General features: G+C 38.9%; 1 protein-coding gene across 1 annotated transcript in view; it reads right to left on the bottom strand.

Moving 5' to 3' along the window:
• The window catches only part of GNAI1 (G protein subunit alpha i1), an 80,278-nt gene that overhangs the window by 38,460 nt on the left and 20,445 nt on the right, over window positions 1–21,373 (bottom strand). The gene's annotated exons all lie outside the window — the stretch shown is intronic.

The following is a 21,373-nucleotide window of genomic DNA, read 5'->3' on the forward strand; positions in this document are numbered from 1 at the left end:
ATGGCCTATATTTGCACACATGTGCCTGCACATCACTTCATTCACATGGATTCAGCACAGTGCTGCTCAGGGCATACATGGCAAATTCAAGTGTTGCTCTCTAGAACTTTCTGGAATTTTTTTAAATTTTCAAATATATGATCCACAGTTGGCTGAATTCATCAATGTGAAACCTGAAGATATTAAAGACTGACTATCCTATATAATAAAGAGCTAATATGTAAATGGTCATCACGTCCTCACACTGCCACACTGCAGTAACTTCTCAGACACTCAACACTGGGGAGAGAGAGGAATGGGGACCAGCCAGGCACAAATGAGCTCGTGAGAGAGGAATGGGGACCAGCCAGGCACAAATGAGCTCGTGAGAGAGGAATGGGGACCAGCCAGGCACAAATGAGCTCGTGAGAGAGGAATAGGAACCAGCCAGGCTGCGGTCTGGTAGAGAGACAAGCCGCCCACCCAGTGGTCCCGGGCATCTATGAATGCGGCCGGGGCGAAGCCTGTGGCTGTGGCCGGCCCGGGTGAAGCCAGCCTGGGTCCTGTGTGCCTGCGGCCGGTCAGAAGGAAGGAAGCCCGGGTCCCAGATGCGGGGCGAGGCAGAGGCAGTTAGGGGTGATCAGTCAGGCAGGCAGGCAGGCAGGCGAGTGTTTAGGAGTCAGCGGTCCCGGATTGCGAGAGGCAGTTGGACATCCCCTGAGAGGTCCCAGATTGGAGAGGGTGCAGGCCGGGCTGAGGGACACACACCTCCCCCCCACCCCCGTGCATGAATTTCGTGCACCAAGCCTCTAGTACACACACACACACACACACACACACACACACACACACGAGTGAAGTTCCTATAGCATCTCATCAATGTCATAACAAATGATGCTGAAGGGAAATGACATTATCCGAGGGCCTGCTGCACTACTACCTCCTTTGTCTACTTTCACCAATTCATATTAAATCAATTCTGTGTGATGCCTTGCTTTTGGCATGTATACACACACCTTAAAGTTGTAATTAGGATTCTGGTTCAAGCAACAGAAGTGATTTAAACAAGAGAGAATAAATGCCATCTCTCTCACACAGCAGTCCAAGAGTGAGCAGTTCAGGGCTCAGGGTCAGCGTGATAACAATAGACCCTTTTTCCAAGCCCCTTGTATCTTGTTGCTCTGCCATCTTCATGACATGGCTTCCAACTCAGGTGAGATATCTATTCGTGATCCCACCTGTCCGTGACCCTTACAGTCAGTGGGAAAGGATAAGTCGGGAAGTGGAGGAATGTGCTTTCCCTTCAAGGGTACACCCCAAAAGTTGTGACCATCATTTCCACTCATATCCCCATGACCAGAATCTAGCCTCCTGGCCTCACATGGCTACCAGTAAAGCGCAGAAATACAGTCACCAGCTGTGCGGCTATGTGTCCAGAAAATAGATGTCAAGGGACACTGGGGTATAACCAGAAGTCACAGCCTATTCTTTTCTTTCTTTTGCTGTCTATTCCACCTCTACGTTTAAATTTTTTTTTTAAATAAAATATGCCAGTCAACAGACACAAAATAAGAGTTGTTTTGTGTTTTGTTATTTATTTATTTTCTTTCTTTCTTTCTTTCTTTCTTTCTCCCCTAAACTAAGTTGGATGCCTTGGAAAAACTGAATAAAGCAATCTGCTAAAAAAAAAAGGCTATGGAATTAGATAAGTGTGAGACATTGTTTAGAAAGAGGGAAATTTTAACATTTGGAAGAATCCTTCATTCATAATTCATTTACAGGTTTTTTTAAATTCTCTCTTGAACAAAAGAGAAACTGGAAACAAGGGACCCATTTTGAAAATGCAAAAAGGGCAACTATGAACTGGTGAGTAAAACTAAAAAAAATAAAAGGCCATAATCCTATATCAAAAGATTGCTGAATAAAAGTATACTTATATATGACAGATAAATTCTGATCCCATCAGTACAGAGGAAACTTCCCCCTCCACGTGAGTATCTTCAAAACATATTCAATCTCCCAATTTTTACACTCCTTCCAAAACTATTTTCCAAAATGCTTAAATGTGTCAACTCTTTATTGCAAACTTTTTAGCACGGCATTCCAAGGATTCTAGGATTTGGACCCAAATGCCTTTTATCTCTTTTACGTATCTGCAACCACTCTCTAGCCACATAAGTCTTCGAAATTATCTATCAAACCCATACAGCCAGAATTCCAGCATTTTCGTGTCAACAATTATGTTAGGCAATCAGATCAAAGTTAAGTGCAGCATGGGTCCTGATTCTGGGAAGCAGTAGCCAAAAATATGAGGAGACAGTCAAGGAAATGAACAATCACAGCATTTTTTTTTCTTTCATACAAAAAATATGTATGAAGTAGCCACTGTATGGAAAGCACAACACTACGCATTGAGGACAAGTGAATGGGAGTAAGAGCTGTGCTTCCTGGTCTCCTGAGAGGGAGGAATAGGTGGCAGGAGACACCAGATTGGGTGGTAAGAAAGTAATTAATACATGCAAGATCTGCTACTTAAAATAGCAACACCTGCTACGACTGTATCTTAAAAAATGTTCAAGAACTACAGCCCTATTATACTTTCAATTGGTCCACTAACAGTCTGAAATCCCTCTTCAATCACTCTTCTAGGAAGGACGCTGATCAATGGGATTATGTCCAGAAAGGTGGCACTGAGGACTATTAACTACCATACTTCGTTTGAAGAAAGGCTGAGGAAGGGAGGAATGTTAATGAAAGAAAAGACTACGAGAAAAAAGGATGTCTAATAAGTAGCTGAAGAGTCCTCACAGGGGAAGAAAGGTTATACTGTGTGACACTCAAGGTTGAATTAAGATCAATAACAATTACACAGAAGCAAACGTGGCTCAAGTAAGAGGAAAAATCTGTTAATAATATGAGGCCAACATCTATAAAACATTATCATCTGTCAATAGGATGTTATTCCTCCAGTCCTCAATTGTAGCAGGCATATAGTTTCATTTTACATCAATGTATTAGTTAAAAAGAAATGGGACAAATCCCAATTTCCCATAGTTAACAATATTTTACATACAATTAACATTTTGTTAAGGTTAGATTTCATGTTAGGTGTTCTGACAAATAATAAATGGCGGGGGTGGTGAAGCGGGGGAGGGGAAAAAGGAAGGGAGAGAGGAAATGGAGCAATTACAGAACTCTGGATTATGCTACTAAAAATCATTAAACGTATTTGTACTATCCTCATGCATGCAGTTGTGTTAAACAATAATAAAAAAAAATGACATTGAATTCATACATTCTGCCCATAGGCAGTTTCTGCAGAGGGACAAAGTCCCATGGAGACCAATGCAAGATAGGCCTTCACTGTTTTTCTCATCAGCTCTGTTCATCAAAGAAGAGTGAGTCCAAAAAATGATAAATAATGGGGCAGCTTTATCTAATACAGAAGTCCAAAGAGTTTATACCTAGCAGATAGGTGGTGTTATGAGACAATAATATATTTCTACTACTTTAGTGGGATTCTAGTACCAGTAAAATATTCCCTCAGGAGAAACTGAGAGCCTGTAGGTCTTTCGACTTACAAAAGTTAAAAGCTTCTTGGCCATTTTAGACTTCATAAAAGAGCCAGGAGAGCGACTGCTGTGGCACGTGGATGGAAAAGCCCTCCCAAGTGCCAGGTATAGGACGTGGTATCTTCCTAACACTGTCATCTCTCAGGTCATGATTCTTGCTCTCTATTTTAAATCCAGGACTATTTTAAAGAGAAAAAATGTTATTTTTAAATTCTGACAAATCGTGAAAATAAAAATTTTAAAAACCAGGCAAAGAACTATGAAGATAATGAGAAAACTATTACTTAAAATAGGTAAGATGAAACCAACAAACTACAGATAAGATAGAAGAGCAACAATAAGGATAGAATAAGGGTAGAACAGCAACAATAAAGAAACAAAAATAGAACACGAGAACTGGCAATAGCGGAAATACACAAGCCTGTAAACATAAAAATATAGCAAATATCACTAATTATTTTTTAAAAAGTAATAAAATAGTTTCAGCCAAACCAGTATGGTAAATTGTAAGAGTGGTGTGGGAGTGTGAGTACACTGGCATGCGGTTCCTGAGAGCGGAACTGTTACAGCCTCTCAGGGGGCAACAGAAGATATACTTGAAAAGCCTTGAACAATGCCTTAAATCCCAAAGCCATGATTTTTAAAGAGATCTGTACTAAAACACTTATGCATTTAACAATACAAAAAACAAATTGTGATATTGCCATATGAATACACTTTAAATGAACATTAAAACTGTGATGACTCTGCATGAATTGATGTAGAAAATGTACAGTATACATTATGTGGGGGAAAAAGCAGGCTAGAAAAGCGTATGGACAGATTACATCCTATATAATAAAAGGCTAATATGCAAATCGACCGAACGGCAGAATGACCGGTTGCTATGACGCGCACTGGGGGCAGAGCTGCCTCCTGGTGGTCAGTGTGATCCCACAGGGGGAGCGCCACTCAGCCAGAGACCAGGCTCATGGCTGGCGAGCACAGCGGTGGTGGCGGGAGCCTCTCCTGCCTCCATGGCAGCGCTAAGGATGTCCGACTGTCGGACATCCCCCAAAGGCTCCCGAACTGTGAGAGGGTGCAGGCCAGGCTGAGGGACACCCCCCCCCCCCCACCGCCCCGAGTGCACGAATTTTGTGCACCGGGCATCTAGTATGAATATACACATATACAATCAACCAGTATCTGGAAGGATATATACCAAATTGTTACTGTTCCTTGAAGCTAGGATTATGAGTGTTTTTCATTTTCTAATTATATATATTTTTGATAAATTATTTTTATAATAATCAAATATTTTATAATAAAAATAATCTTACAATGGAAACCAAGTAAATAAAATGTCAAGTGGGCAAGTGCAAAAAGAGATAAGCTATATGATGATTAAAAAATAAGAAAGATTTAAAAGAGGACAAAGCTAAAATAATTGCAAAATATCATAAAAAATAAAATGTACGCATATTTAAGAATGCTGTAAAAAGACAAATTAGAAAATAAATATTTTAAAAAGAAAAAACTAGCAAATTAGATATCCACATGCAAAAGAAAGACGTTGGATCCTTACCTTATACCATATATAGAAATTAACTCAAAATGCATCCAAGGCCTAAACCTAAGGGATAAAGCTATGAAAAAGAAAACACAGGGGAAGCACTTTGCAGCAGGCTGCAGCCTAGATGGAGGCTATGTGTCCTTGCTCCTCGCCAGGGAACGGATTAACAGCTGAACTACAGCGCAATCAACTTGGAAAACCAAGTGAAGTGTAGCTGATTGGAAATATTACATCTGGGGAGCACTGAAGAAGCCACGGGAAGCTGGTCAGTGGAGCGGAGGAGAGGAAAGGGAGAACACCCCTGGAGCAGGTGAGGCCGCTCAGAGGCCTGAGGGCTATCCCAGTCCCAATCTCTCTCCCTCTCGGAGTGTGGGTCCCAACCCCACACAGGGATCCCAGACCCAGAGCAGCAGAGACAGGAAGAAGAGCCCAGGTGGCATCGGGCAGAGGGAACCAGGGGGATTCTGTCTGTCTGGGAAGCTGGGACCACGTCTTTCCAGCCCGGTTAGTTCATTTTGGTCTCCAACTGCTGGAGAGGCTGCGCTGCTGTGTTTGGGTCCAGCGGAGGAGTCTGCGGGCTGCACCCAGCAGTGACTTTGAGGGACCCTCTACTTTCCTGAAAGACACTGTGCAGAGCCCCAGTCAGTGACTGAACCGTTGGGCCTGAGGAAAGAGGAAAGGCGGCACCTACACTGAGTGCACAGCTGGAACCCCTCGCCCACCTGTGGAGCCGCCTGGCCTGCCTCTTCCTGCAGGGTGGGCAGCACGGGGGAGTGGCGCAGGTCTGGGATTTCTGGCTCCCAATGCAGAGTTCAGAGCTAGAGTGGAGCTGGGAATTTCGGCCTCCACTTTGCTGAGACCCACTGCACGGAGAGATCAGAGTCCTGTGCAGGGCTGACTCTCTACCCCTTCCTGCTTGGTTTGGTGGCACAGCACACTGAGGCCAGGCACAGCTGGCATTTTTCACTGAATCCCCCTAGGAGGCCTCTGGTGGGGAAACAAGCAGGCGAGTGCTGAGCTCTGTGACTGCATTGTGGGGAGGCTAAGCTGAGCTTCCTGCGAATTTCGCCAGGCAGCCCCAGGTAGGGGGAGCAGAGCCTCTTCCCCTCTCCTGAAGGCTGCAGGCACCCCCACTCCCCTAACAAGAGACCATTTGGATCATTCTTGTAAGTCCCAGATTACCCTGCTGGGTGCAGTTCTGTTGAGGATGCTAGAGCAGCTCAGAGCAGGGCATTCAAAGTGTGAGGCCCTCAGAGGCTATTGTCTGGGGCAGGGAAGAAGGACTTAGCCTCCTGCTGCAAGCAACATCCTCAACTGGAGCTGTTTGACCTATCCTCCTGAGCCCAGGGCGACTGAACCTGCTCCAGCAGAGGAGACTGTGGGCTGTACCCAACCTGAACCTGCAGCCCCCATAAGGGGAGACAAAGAAACAGGCCCCAAATGAAAGAACAGGAGGAATCTCCATAAAAAAAAAACAAAAAACACTAAATGAAATGGAGGAAGGCAATTTATCAGACAGAGTTCAAAGTAATGGCTATAAGGATGCTCAAAGAACTTAGTGAGAACAGCAGCAGCATGAAGAAGGATATAGAAACCACGAAAAATAATCAGTCCGAAATGAAGAATGCTATATCGGAACTACAGAATACACTGGAAAGAATAGCCCGTAGGCCTGACAAAGCAAAGGATTGAATCAGTAAATTGGAAGACAAGATAGGAAAAAAAAAATCACTCAGAGCAGCAAAAAGAAAATAATAATTAAAAACCCTAGCTGGTTTGGCTCAGTGGATAGAGCATCAGACCCCGGCCTGAAGGGTCCGGGTTCGATTCCAGTCAAGAGCACATGCCTGGGTTGTGGGCTCGATCCCCAGCAGGGGGCATGCAAGAGGCAGCCTATTCATGATTCTCTCTCATTGTGATGTTTCTCTCTCTCTCTCTCTCTCTCTCTCCCTCTCTCTTCATGTCTCTCTGAAATCAATAAAAAAATGTTTAAAAATAATAAATAAATAAATAAAATGAAAAGCAGGAGGACTGTTTAAGGGGACTCTGGGACAACATGAATCATAATAACATTGGCATCATAGAAAAGAAAGTGAGCAAGGGATAGAGAACCTGTTTCTAGAAATAATAACAGAAAACCTCCCTAGCCTGATGAAGGAAAATGTTACATGAGTTCAGGAAGCACAGAGAGTCCCAAAGACACAAGGAGACCCACACAAATACACATCATAATTAAAATGGCCAAGATTAAAGACAAAGAGAGAATCTTAAAGGCAGCAAGAGAGAAATAGTCAGTTATCTACAAGGGAGTTCCCTTAAGGATGTCAGCTGATTTCTCAACAGAAAGACTTGATGCCGGAAGGGGTTGGCATGAAGTATTCAAAGTACAGAAAAGCAAGAACCTGCAACAGAAACTGCTCTATCCTGCAAAGGTTTCATTTCATAGCAAAAGCAAAATAAAGAGCTTCCCAGACAAAAGAAGACTAAACGAGTTCATTACCATCAAACCAGCATTGCAAGAAATGCTAAAGGGATTGCTTTAAGAAGAAGAAATAGGGAGAGAGAGAGAGGAACATAAGCATAAAGGGGGAAAAAGGCAATAAACAAGTACCTATCAATAACAATCTTTTTTAAAAAATATTTTTTTATTGATTTTTAGAGAGGAAGTGAGAAGGAGAGAGTGATAGAAACATCAATGGTGAGAGAGTCATTGATTGGCTGCCTCCTGCACACTCCCTACTGGGGACCAAGCCGGCAACCTGGGCATGTGCCCTGACTGGGAATCGAACCCATGACCTCTTGGTTCATAGATTGATGCTCAACCACTGAGCCACACTGGCTGGGCCCTATCAATAACAATCTTAAATGTAAATGGATTAAATGCTCCAATCAAAAGTCATAGGCTAGCCAAATGGATAAGAAAATATGACCCATATATATGCTGTCTACCAGAGATGCATCTCAGAACAAAATACACACACAGGCTGAAAGTGAAGGAATGGAAAGAAAATATTCCATGCAAATGGAAATTAAAAACAAGCTGGGATAGCAATACTTATTTATATCTGACAAAACAGACTTCAAAATAAAGACCATAACTGGCAAAGAAGGTCACTACATAATAACAGAGGAATTGATCCAACAAGATGATATAACCCTTATAACATATGCACCCAACATAGGAGCACCCAAATACATTTAAAAAACGTGTGGTGGACTTTAAGGGAGAGATTGACAGCAATACAGTCACAGTAGGGGACTTTTACATCCCACTATCATCAATGGATAGATCTTCCAGACAAAAAATTAACAAGGAAATGGCAACCTTAAATGACATACCAGACCAGATGGATTTAACTGATATTTACAGAAGATTTCATCCCAAAGCAGCAGAATATACATTCTTCTCAAGTGCACATGGAACATTCTCAAACACAGACCACATGTTAGGACACAAAATAAGTCTTTACAAATTCAAGACAATTAAAATGTTATCACACATCTTTTCAGATTACAATGACATGAAACTAAAAGTCAAACATGACAAAAAAAAGCTCAAAAATATTCAGACACACGGAAGCTAAAAAGCATGTTATTAAACAATAAATGGGTTACAAAGGAAATCAAGGAAGAAATCAAAAGTTACCCAGAAACAAATGAAAATGAACACACAACCCAGGAATACAGGGGAAGCAGTCCTGAGAGGGAAGTTCATAGCATTACAGACCTACTTCAAGAAGCAAGAATAATCTCTAGTAAACACTCTAACCCTATAACCAAAAGAATTAGAAAGAGTACAGAGTAAGCAGAAGGAAGAAAATAATAAATACCAGAGTGGAAATAAATGACATCGAGCCTAAAAAAAAACACAATACGAAAGATCAATGAAACCAAGAGTTGGTTCTTTGAAAAGATGAACAGGATTGACGAACCTTCAGCTACACTCACCAAGAAACAAAGAGAATGGACCAATATAAATAAAATCAGAAATGAAAGAGGCAAAGTTGCAACTGGTATCACAGAAATGCAAATGATTATAAGAAAATACTATGAACAACTATATGCCAACAAATTAGACAACCTGGGAAAAAGAGACAAATTCCTGGAAATATATAATCTTTCAAAAGTGAATCAGGAAGAAGCAAAACAACTTAATAGACCAAGAAAAATGAATGAAATAGAAACAGTAATAAAAAACACTTCCAGCAAACAAAAGTCATGGACCAATGGCTTCACAGGAGAATTTTACCAAACATTCAAGGAAGAACTAACACCTATCCTCCTCAAACTATTCCAAAAAATTCAAGAGAAGGGAAGAGTTCCAAGCTCTTTTTACGAGACCAGCTAAAGACACAATTAATAAAGTAAGTTATAGGCCATTACCCCTGGTGAACACAGATGTTAAAATCCTAAAGAAGATATTAGCAAACAGGATCCAGCAAAATATTTTTTAAAATAATACACAATAATCAAGTGGGATTTATTCCGGGGATGCAAGGTTGGTAAAATATTTGCAAATCAATAAATGTGATCCATCACATAAACAAAAGATAAAAATCACATGATCATATTGATAGATGAAGAAAGCATTCAATCTAGCATCCATCTATGATAAAAACTCTTAGCAAAGTGGGAATAGAAGGATCATACCTCAACATAATAAAGGCCATATATGAAAAACCTACAGCCAACATCATACCCAGTGGTGTTTCCCTTAAGATGGGGCACAAGACAGGGATGTCCACTTTTAGCACTCTTAGTCAACCTAGTACTAGAAGTCCTAGCCACAGCAATCAGATAAAAAGAAGAAATAAAAGGCATCCAAATTGGAAAGAAGTAAAACTGTCATTATTGTAAATGACATGATACTTTATAGAGAGAACCTATAAGACTCCACCAAAAAATTTACTAGATCTAATAAATGAATTCCACAAAGCTGCAGGATACAAAATCAATATCCAGAAATCAATGGCATTTTCTATACCAATAATGAGCTATCAGAAAGAGAAACTAAGAAAACAATCCAATTTACTACTGCAACAAAAACAAAATAAGGTACCTAGGAATAAATTTAACTAAGGAGATAAAAAGATCTGTACTCAGAAAATGATAGGACATTGAAAAAAGAAATTAAGGAGCATATAAATAAGTGGTAGCATATACCATGTTCATTGATAGGGAAGAATTAACATTATTAAAATTTCCCTATTACTAAAAGCAATCTATAGATTCAACAAAATTCCTATTAAAATACCAATGGCATATTTCACAGATCTAGAACAAATACTCCAAAACTTTATATGGAACCAAAAACAAAACAAAAAAAACACAAAAAACACCCAAATAGCCTCAACAATCTTGAGAAAAAAGAACAAAGTTGAAGGGATCACAATACCAAATATCGAATTATATTTCAAGGCCATTATCATCAAAACAACCTGGTACTGCATAAAAACAGGCAAATAGACCAATGGAACAGAACAGAGAACCCAGAACACAACCCACGCTTTTATGGACCACTAGTATTTGACAAAGGAGGCAAGAACATACAATGAAGTAAAGATAGTCTCTTCAATAAATGGTGTTGGGAAAATTGGACAGAAATACATGCAAAAAAAAGAAAAAAAAAGGAAAGACACTAGACCATCAATGCACACCATACATAAGAATAAACTCAAAATGGATAAAAGATTTCAATATAAGTCATGAAATCATAAAAATTATGCAAGGAAACATAAGCAGTAAAATCTCAGACATCTCTCGCAGGAATATTTTTGCCTATACGTCTCTAAGAGCAAGGGAAACTCAGGAAAAGGTAAACAAATGGGACTCCAGCAAGCTAAAAATCTGCTGCACAACAAAGAAACTATCCTCAAAATGAAAAGAGAGCCCACTGTTTGGGAGAAGATATCTGCCAACGATATATCCAATAAGGAGTTAATTTCAAAAGTATATATAAACAATTTATACAACTCAACCTTAGGAAGACAAACAATCCTATTAAAAATTGGCAAAGGACTTGAATAGACACTTCTTCAAAGAGGACATATACATGGCCAATAGACATATGAAAAAATGCTCAAGGTCACTAATCATCAGAGGATTACAAATTAAAACTACTTTGAGGTATCACTTTATACCTGTCAGAATGGCTACTATCAATAAAAACAAATAAACAAACAAACAAAAAAAAACAAATGCTGGTGAAGATGTGAAGAAAAGGAAACCCTAGTGCACTGCTAGTGGGAATGCAGATGGTGCAGCTACTACTGTGGAAACAGTTTGGAGTTTCCTCAAAAAATTAAAAATGGAATTGCCTTTTGAACCAGTGATATCACTTCTGGGACTATATCGTAAGAATCCTGAAACACCAATCGGAAAGAATATATGCACTCCTATGTTCACAGCAGAGTTATTTACAATATCCAAGATCTGGAAACAGCCCAAGTGCCCATCAGCAGATGAGTGGATAAAAAAGGTGTGGTACATTTACAACCTGGAACGCTTCATGGCTGTAAAAAAGAAGGAGCTCTTACCCTTTGCGCCATCCTGGATGGACCTGGAGATTTTTATGCTAAGTGAAATATGCCAGTCAGAGAAAGACAAATACCATATGATCTCACTAATATGTGGAATCTAATGAACAAAATAAACTGAAGAACAAAATGGAACCAGAAGCATAGAACCAAGGCACAGACTGGTGGGTGCCGGAAGGGAGTGGGGGGGGCGGTGACTAGATAAAGAAGGTGAAGGGAATCGGTGAAGAACACATATGCATATCGCATGGACACGGACAATAGTGTGGTGAAGGCCAAGGGAGGGGTGAGTAGAGGTGGGTGGAGGTCCTCGGCAAAGGGCGAGGAAATAGGGGACACCTGCAATACTGTCAACATTAAAAAAATTTTAATTATAAAAAGAAAAGCTTTGTGGCATTGATTTGGCAATGATTTCTTGTATATGGCACTAAAAGCAGAAGCAACAACAAAAAAAGCTTAATGGGACTTCATCAAAATTTAAAATTTGTGTATCAAAAGACATGAAAAAGTAAATGAAAGGCAACCCATAGAATGGAGAAAATATTTTACAATTATGTACCTGATAAGACATTAATATCCAGACTGTATGTAGAATTCCTACAACTCAACAAATAACCCAATTAAAATTGGACAAAGGACTTGAATAGACATTTCTCAAAAGAATATATACAAATGACCAATAAGCACCTGAAAACATGTTGAACATCAGTAATTATTAGTGAAATGCAAATCAAAACTTCCATGAGTTACCACCTCTCACCCTTTAAGATGGCTACATGGCTACTATGAAAACACACACACACACTAACAATTGCTGGGAAAGGTGTGGAAAAATTGATACCCTGTGCACTGTTACAGGAATGTGAAATGGTACAGCCCCTATGGAAAACAGAACAGCAATTTAAAATTTTAAAAATTAGAATTTTTTATTCTAAAAAATTAAAAAAAATAGAATTACTATATGATCCAACAATTCCACTTCTGGGTATATACCCAAAGGGATCATTTCAAAAATATATTTTGTGGAATGTGCAAACAGCTGACCAAAGGAACTGAAAGCAAAGTCTCAAAGAGACATTTATACACCCATGTTCATAGCAGCATTATTAACAGTAGCCAAAAGAGGGAAACAACTGAAAAGTGTATCAATTGGTGAATGGATAAACAACTGTGGTATATACATACAATGGAATATTATTTAGCTTTAAAAAGGAAGGAAATTCTGATACATGCAATAATGTGAATGAATCTTGAAGATGAACTAACGAACAAAATGGAACCAGAAGCATGCTAAGCAAAATAAGCCAGACCCAAAAGACAAATACTGTATCATTCCACTAATATGGGGTATACAGAACAGTCAAGTTCATAGAGGCAGAAAGTAGAATGGTGGTTGCAGGGGCTGGAAATAAGGAGTTATTGTTTAATGGTACAGAGTTACAGTTTGGGAAGACATGAAAGTACCAATGATAGATAGTGGTGATGGTTGAACAACAATGTGAATGTATTTAATGCCACTGAATTGTATACTTAAAATTGGTTAAAATGGTAAATTCTATGTTAAGTATATTTTACCACCAGTCAAAGGGAATAACACTGTTCAAATGGTGCAGAAACTGTTATGGAGATATTTTACATATTTAATTTAATAGTTTGATTATACCAATGATTTATTTTATTTCCAAATCAGAAAAAAAAAAAATAGGTATGAAATTCTCAAATAGCATTTGTTCTTCTGGGATAGATAATATGACCTGCTTAACAGTACTCTAGTTTTCAAAAAGTACTATAGTGAAAAATACCTGCAGTTCTAGAATAATTTAGCTATAAGAACTAACTAGTAATGAAATATTTGAAAGAGAAAGTAAAAATAAATACATGGCATATTCAATTTCACAATAAACAGTAAAAAAACAACTCTGTCAAAACAAAGTAAACTAAAAAAATGATTGTCATTAAGAATAATTTATCAAGTATCTCCTGCCATTAAAATTACTGAATTATATGAACAATTTATGTTTTATACAGACAGAGTTTTATTTTTATACAGACTAGCACACTAAATTGCATAGTCACTTTTCCATTAGCAGATTCATGATGTTAACAGCACTTTAAATGAAGAAAAGAAATAATAAGAGTGGCTCTAATGCAACAGATCTGTGGATGTGAGGTGAGATTTGTGAAAAGACCGAAGCACTCAGCAAGAAAGGACTTCTAAAAGTCATCTAGCACCTCTGTTAGCCTTGGGGAGCACTAAAACTACACACATCATTGCTGACAGATGAAAATCTGTTATTTTTAGATTTTAGAGGGGAGGAAAAAAAAAATCCAACTTCCTTTAAAAAGTCATTCCAGAGACAAACAATATTTAGAATCATAAAATTCCTATTTATACTCAATCCAAACCCTCAAATAGTCCAGCTTAAATCTTCTTCCTCTTGTTTGGTCTTTGTGGAATGTGCAAAACAGCTGACCATTACAATACAGCCTCACCTATAAAGTCTTCAGCTTTCTCTTTTGAGGGGACAAATATGCCACCCTTTAGCTTTTCTCATAGGCTTTATATTCTACCCATTATAAATCCTTTTATCTGATGTACCTCCATTACTGTTATAAGGCCAAGGGAAGAAGTAGGTGGTATTCTCATGCTCTGAACTGTCAACCAGCTGGCATTGTCTTTATTCTTGCTTCTCCGATTGCTGGTATCTTTGTAAGGCCATCCAATGAAAGCTGAGAAATCATGGAGAAGGTTAGAAGAAGAGATGGCCAAGGAAAAGTAGGAAAATTAGATAAGCATAAAATCAATTTCTGACAATTCTGAATACAGCTCATTAAAAGGTAAATTGTGAGCATTCAGAAAAGAAATCACTGGCATGAGGAAGTAGCATACATATGTTCACTAAAAAAGGTCAGCCTGGTTTTGAAAAGACTACCAGAAAAAAAGGCATGACTATACCTGAGACCTAAAGTAGTTTAATTTCAGCAAGCCTTTAAAAATATGTCCAATAACATTATTCCATGCTCAATATGAGGACAATGCTAGTCCCTAGTTCATTTAGATGGGTAGGTATCTGGAATCTATTTAAAGAATGTTGATTAATGAATTACTATCGGTGTGTGAATAATGTGCTACAAAATACATATTTTAATCATGAAGTGGGCAAAACAACTACCTCTAAATATCTCAAAATTCAGTAATAATAGGCAAGAACAAATTATCTTTACGTATGTTAAAATGGATATAAAAAAAGCAACACATCTTTGAGATCCATATGTATTGGTTTGCACTAAGTAGTTATACAATGAGTTCCAGTGAAACAGAACTAAAGTGCCAACAGTGAAGCGTTTGCTAAACACAAAACTGAGTGATGGAGAATCTACCTTAAACAGACCCTAATACTGGAGGGCATGTAGAGTTCAATCAAGTTCTAAGTACTGGCTCATGTAGAGTTCAATCGAGGTCTAAGTACTGGCTACTGTGAAAATATATCTGGATTTTGCAAATAGGTATTGGCCCACCCACAGAAGGTCTACTAGGACACGAAGGTATGTGGGGGTAATGTGATAAAGATGATTATAGAACTAAAATTATTTAGCTTAAATAAGAGTGAGAGATTCTAGGATAGGGGCGATTCCTTACTTTAAATACCTAAAACCCTTTCCTACGGCTCTCTAAAAGGGAACTGACACATACACAGCCTAGAGGGAAATGAATACAGAGACCACAGAGACAAATACAACCGTCAGCCTCCCTTGGGTGGTCCCAGCAAGTCAGCTCTGAGTCTCCCTTGAAGCTAAGTCAGTACTCTGTCACGATCTCTAAAATAAACCCAGCTTCACAAAATTATCTTTTTTACAGTTTAATATTTTGTGGGAAGACAAGAAGTCTTACATCACTCCATGCAGACTAGAAACCAAGAAGATTACGCACACACATCCATTCTTCTTCCCCTGAATGCTGTCCCAAGGGTCCTCCATTCTCCTCCCACATGGTGTCTCAAAAACCACCAGCCATGCTCAGCCACACTAACCCCTCGGATGTAGCTGAATGAGGGCCATTTATTATTTCTCCCAGGTGTCCTGAACATTCCTCCCACAACCTCTGGGAGCTGTTCAAGTATCCCTTCAACCCAAGAAGGGTTCCTTTCTGGGTGGAGAGACTCCCAACTGCTAGTTCCAAGAGGAAACGTTCTTTGAAAACATGAAACTGAAGAGAATTCTGCGGATTTTGCATCGCCAACTCTGGAAGACATCACCTCATTCTTCTCCTGCTGTTACACTGCATTAACCTGAGCATTCAGGTGTGTACCCTCGGTTTGAGTCCTGTAAGAAGAGTTATCTGTTTCCTCATGTAGAAAACGAGTATAATAACACAGAAACTTCCTCAGCGAGTTGCTGGAGGATTTAATAAAATACCTTAGGGAGCCAGCCAAACTACCTGGCACATTCGTTTATATTGCAGAGCCATAATGTACTTCTAAAAACATATGACATTTTAAAGAAATTCATTCTCGTTGGCACAAACATAATTAAGGAGCGGAAAATTTTCACTAGCATGCCCAGTGGTAAATAGTTGACATTCTTATACTCTCATTCTCTAAATCAAGGTCTTCTAACAGATTTCTCTTTTATCGCCAACGCTGTACTCCATTAACTTCTCAAATACTTCTCAAAACATACTGTGGCTGGTTTAAGATCTAATTTCCCTCTCAACATAAACTAATCTCCAACTAGGTAATAAACATGTGCCTTCATAATACAGCCAGTGTCTCCCAACACTCTTGTGTCTGACCAATAAGACAATACCTAACTAGGTGGTGAGAATCAAATAAAGTAATAATGCAACAGTACTTTATAAACTGCAATGTACTACATATGAATGAAAATCTTTGAAGGCCACAACCAAAAGGAGCTGGGAGTTGTCTGATCAATTTCCAAACTCTGACTTGTACTGAGTTTCTCCTGGACACATAGTTATCCCATGATGGGGATAACAGAATAAATCCTACTTATATGCAAACCACCTGTCTAAAATACAAAGTTGAGCACAGTAGATATTGTCTTATAGAATAAGACGTTTTTAACCTGAAAAGTTCTTAAAAGATCAGCTAGTTCATTCCTCTCATTTTTCTTAATAATCAAACTGAGGTCCAGACAACTACAGAGAGGTTGGGCTCTGTGCACTGTTGTATTTTAATCTACACCCTGATGACTGTCACATGCGCACATCATGTGCAAACAGTTCTTTCCTCCCCCACCCCCCCACACAACATTTTAAGAAAAATTGTCTGAAGTCAGCTAATCTAAAAGAGGGGCTCCCTATTATTTGTAAAAGTTACTTGTGAGGTGTTGGTGGAATCATTTAAAAGAGAAGCAATCATCTCCCAGAGAGGCCTGCAAGGAAATGACCCTGCCTCTAAGCACAGATCCATGAAGCAAAGTAATAGAAGGGACTCTTTTATTTATTCAGGGTTAATGAGTGATCCAACCAACTTAGGGAGGTCAACACTAGCTGTCACATAAGGAGCATCTAGCATGTGCCCAGCACTTGACACATATCTAACCCTCACAACGATCCCTATGAGACAGAGGTTGTGCGCCAATTTCACAGATGAGGAGATCCGGTTCCCCAGAAATTTAGAAATGTGCCACGGTCATCCCTCCAGTTAAAGTGTCGAAGTGAGATTCGAACTGAATTCTGCCTGCTGGAAGACCAAAGTCTTTCAGCATAGAAAAGTGAACCAGAGAAATATCTACCCCGAGGTAACCATAACTAAAGATTCCTGGCCTTCCAAATAGGAAACCAAGCATATTTCGAAATGTTAGCAGTTAGCTGAGAAAGAAGACAGTAAACAGGAATGTCTCAAGTGTCTGCTATGGACCACCCACTGAGTGTTACTGCCTGAGCTTGAGCTGTGGTCACCTAGAACTTAGGTTTTTCTAGACATTAGAAGACAACATTTCAAAAGAAATAGGGCGGGGGAGGGGGGTGAGAAGGAGCCAATCCACATAGCCTGGCTCAAAACAAACGGACCAGCCACGGAGCGGTGGTTCTTAGCGTGGTGTCACTCAGCCAAGCCCATCTGGACTTGTGCCGAAATAGGGCACAAGGGCACTGCAATAAGCAAGCAAATTAAACCTGAAAAGAACCGTTTCTCAAAAGTCTCTGTGGACGGTGAGAGCACAAGGCGCAGGAGACTTGGGGAGGCCATGAGACAGAACACAACAAATGCAGATATGTGCACCAGCAGTCCCAGAGTATCTGGGGTGCTCAGTGAGCGGTGGCAGGAGCCAGGCCACCTGACTTCAACCGCTCTGGACGACACCACCCCCGTGAGCCACAGCAAGAGTGGAGGATAAGGATGGCGTCCAGGTGGAAGCCAAGAGCAAGGACAGCGGAGAGATTCTTCCTGGCAAACCCCAAGATGGACTGGGGGGAAAAATGTGAAAGAGATGGGTTTCCTGAGGCTGGCAAGAGTGGCTCGATGCACACTGAGAAAATAGTTTTTCACCATTTGCAATGTGACTTCACGTAAAGCTCACATTCTTTGGTAAAGAAAAAACGTAATTAAATATCTAGAAACAGTCTTAAATACGAGCATACTGATTTAGGACGCCAACACTTCACTAAGAGTTTTAGAAACAGGAAAAAATATGATTTCGTTTCAGTACTTCAAAAGCCCTCCTTCAGAATAAGTGTACTTTATATATTTTGGGGGGTTCGTTTCCCCTTACAGAAGGACATCTTACATCTGTCACCACTACATCTGGGGTACAAGGACCTTCTCTTTCCTTTTCTTTCACTTCTTCCAGGATAAGCACACAGTAAATGCTTACTGACTACAATACATTTATTTAAGACAGGGGAAAAGTGTTTGGGAGAATTATGCAAATGAACATGGCATCCTCCGCCACTAATGCCTGCTCCAACAGCTTTCTTTTCAATGTCACCAGGAAGACAGGCATACTTGCCTGCTCGGATGTACATTAGCTTTCTAATAGCCTGATCAGTGACACACTGAATTTTTTTCTTAAACATCTACCTGCATAACTCTGTTACCATTCCTACGGAATGCCATCGCTACTTAAAATTTCAAAACCTCAATTATAATCACTGATCTTTAATAATAAAGACTTCAGCCTACTCACTGACTTTGACACCTTAATGACTAAGAGAGCAAAGTCTTTAAAACTAGACTACATAAAACATATTTAAAGAAGGTAAGCACATAGGAGTTTTTGTTTAAGCACGATGAAATTGTTTGATTTAAGAATAAAAGCAACACCTCTAGAACCAAATTCTGAAATCACTAAAGCCTTACAGACCAGGCACATATCCCAAAAAATCATTTCTATGTTTCATACATGTATTGTTTGGTAGAAATACAGAATTAGAAATGCTCTGAGATGGATAATACTATCAAATAAAATTTTGTTTCCTTTTTTAAAAAAAATCATGATTAAAATATCCAAAAAAACTAAACAAAATAATTCATGTGTTTGATTAATGTCAACTCTAAATGGTTTGTCCTTATTCATGTAAGGAGACTATTAAAAGCATTAAACTTTTCCTTTTACCAAGAAAAGCTCAATAATTTTAAGAGTTGCATAACCTTACTTAGAGAGTCAATAATTTTGAAAATTCTCTGCACTTTAGTTGAAATACAACCTTTATAGACAATCCTCTTAAAAATGAATGTAAGGCAACAATGGAAGAATAACCAATGTATTATTTCATTTTTCCATAACATGTAAAATGAATTTTTGCTGCAGTGATAGTTCTCATTAAAGGTGAAACTCTATTTAAAAAATTGTGTCTGTAACCTAGTAAACTGCAAATGCAAGTCTGTCATAATTAGAGCCCACATGTAATTATGGGGCACAGCCCAGAAAGCTATTCCTGAGGCCCAAAGCTCTAGTTACAATCATCGAAATCTTTCTCAGTCCTTGCAACTGGGAGAAAATACCATTTTCAAGAGATATTTATAGTTTTCTCTTAATGTAAATAGGACCATCATTTGCTTGAACTATAAATAAAGAAAGCAAACCTAAAAGTGATCTAATAATTGAGCTGTGTGATATGTCAACCATGAACATAAATAAAGTTACTCCAGTAAAGGATATAAATTATGGTAAAAGCTTGTCTATCTAATTATCCAAATAAAAAACAAAAGCCAAACATAATTCCAGTCTGGAATTAATGTATACACAAGAGTTCACAGCATCGAGTTCTGTCATCCTATCCCTGCCATTCTTTCTAGGGCAAACTCCCAAAGGTTTGGGGAAGATTCGGCCTTTATTTCAAAGTCCCTGTGCACCGAGTTCAATCCTAGCTTATCATAACTGTACCAAATACAGAAGTCACCATATTGGCACAGAGGCTTAAAAATACACCCTTAACAAAACATTCGCAACCCAGAACCCAAACACAAGACATTATAACTATAAAGATAACAAAATAAAGGTGTGTCCCTCTACTTTAAAAAAAAAATCCGTTTAGTGAGAATAGAAACCTGATTTCTATAGAGACTTGCATAAGTTGACTACCTGAAACATTTCTAGAAATTATACTAAAGGAAATAAAACAAAATAGAAGTCACGAAAGATTAAGAAAGCTATACAATCTTCTAAATGCAAGAAAGAAATGTATTACTTTCAGTTCACTAATTTATTTTTCCTCTCCTTCTTGGTCATGGCACAAAGGATGTATCATTTTTAGATGGCTCCTGAGTAAAATACCTATTTCAGAATGTTAAGAGCATTTACCAATATGAACCCTCCAAATACCTGACCAGAAACATTTCTTTGGATAGTTTCAGTATTTCAGCATCTTAGATGGAGCAAGCACCCTATTGCAGGCACCCAGGCACCTCTGACTTATTTATAAACCATCTGGCTGTTTTTCTCGTACAGTCTCAGGGCAAAATAACCCTCAAAATATTTGTACTTATCCTATAGAAATGGAAGTGGTTTCAATCCCAATTCAATAACTAGACATCAGTGTTCAAATATATGTATGACATTATTGAAAAATACAAACATTAACTACAGCTTACCAATTTTTAAGATATACATTTTAGCCCTAACCAGTTTGGCTCAGTGGATAGAGCGTCAGCCTGCAGACTCAAGGGTCCCAGGTTCGATTCTAGTCAAGGGCATGTACCTTGGTTGCGGGCACATACCCAGTAGGGAGTGTGCAGGAGGCAGCTGACCGATGTTTCTCTCTCATCGATGTTTCTAACTCTCTATCCTCTCCCTTCCTCTCTGTAAAAAATCAATAAAAAATGTATATATATTTTTAAAAAGATACACATTTTATAACCAAAACTTTAATCCATAGCTGTAAAACCGTGCATTCTACCCACATAAAAAAATAAATTCTACATTAAAATGAAAACTGTTATTTTTCTTGAAGAGCACATTAGACATGACAGGCTTGACTAATCTGCCCTCGTTATCGTGTCAGGCCAGCTGGCTATCATCATGCAGGGCCAGCTTGTCAGTGACAGGGACATTTTTACATGGTGGCATATTCTTAAAAACTTATTATTTTAATTACCTTGGCTAATGAGAAAGTCATCGATGCAGACTAGAGTCTCTCTAAAATATAACAGTCCTCATTTTTTTCTTTGGTAAATATAGTCTAGCAAGTATAATTAACTCTTTCTTCAAAGATTCAGGGCATTTAATTACATCAGTTTTTTCTTTAAATCATGAATTCTTTTTTCATTTGA

This window comes from Cnephaeus nilssonii (assembly GCF_951640355.1).
Source record: "Cnephaeus nilssonii genome assembly, chromosome: 12".
Classification (NCBI taxonomy): Eukaryota; Metazoa; Chordata; class Mammalia; order Chiroptera; family Vespertilionidae; genus Cnephaeus; species Cnephaeus nilssonii.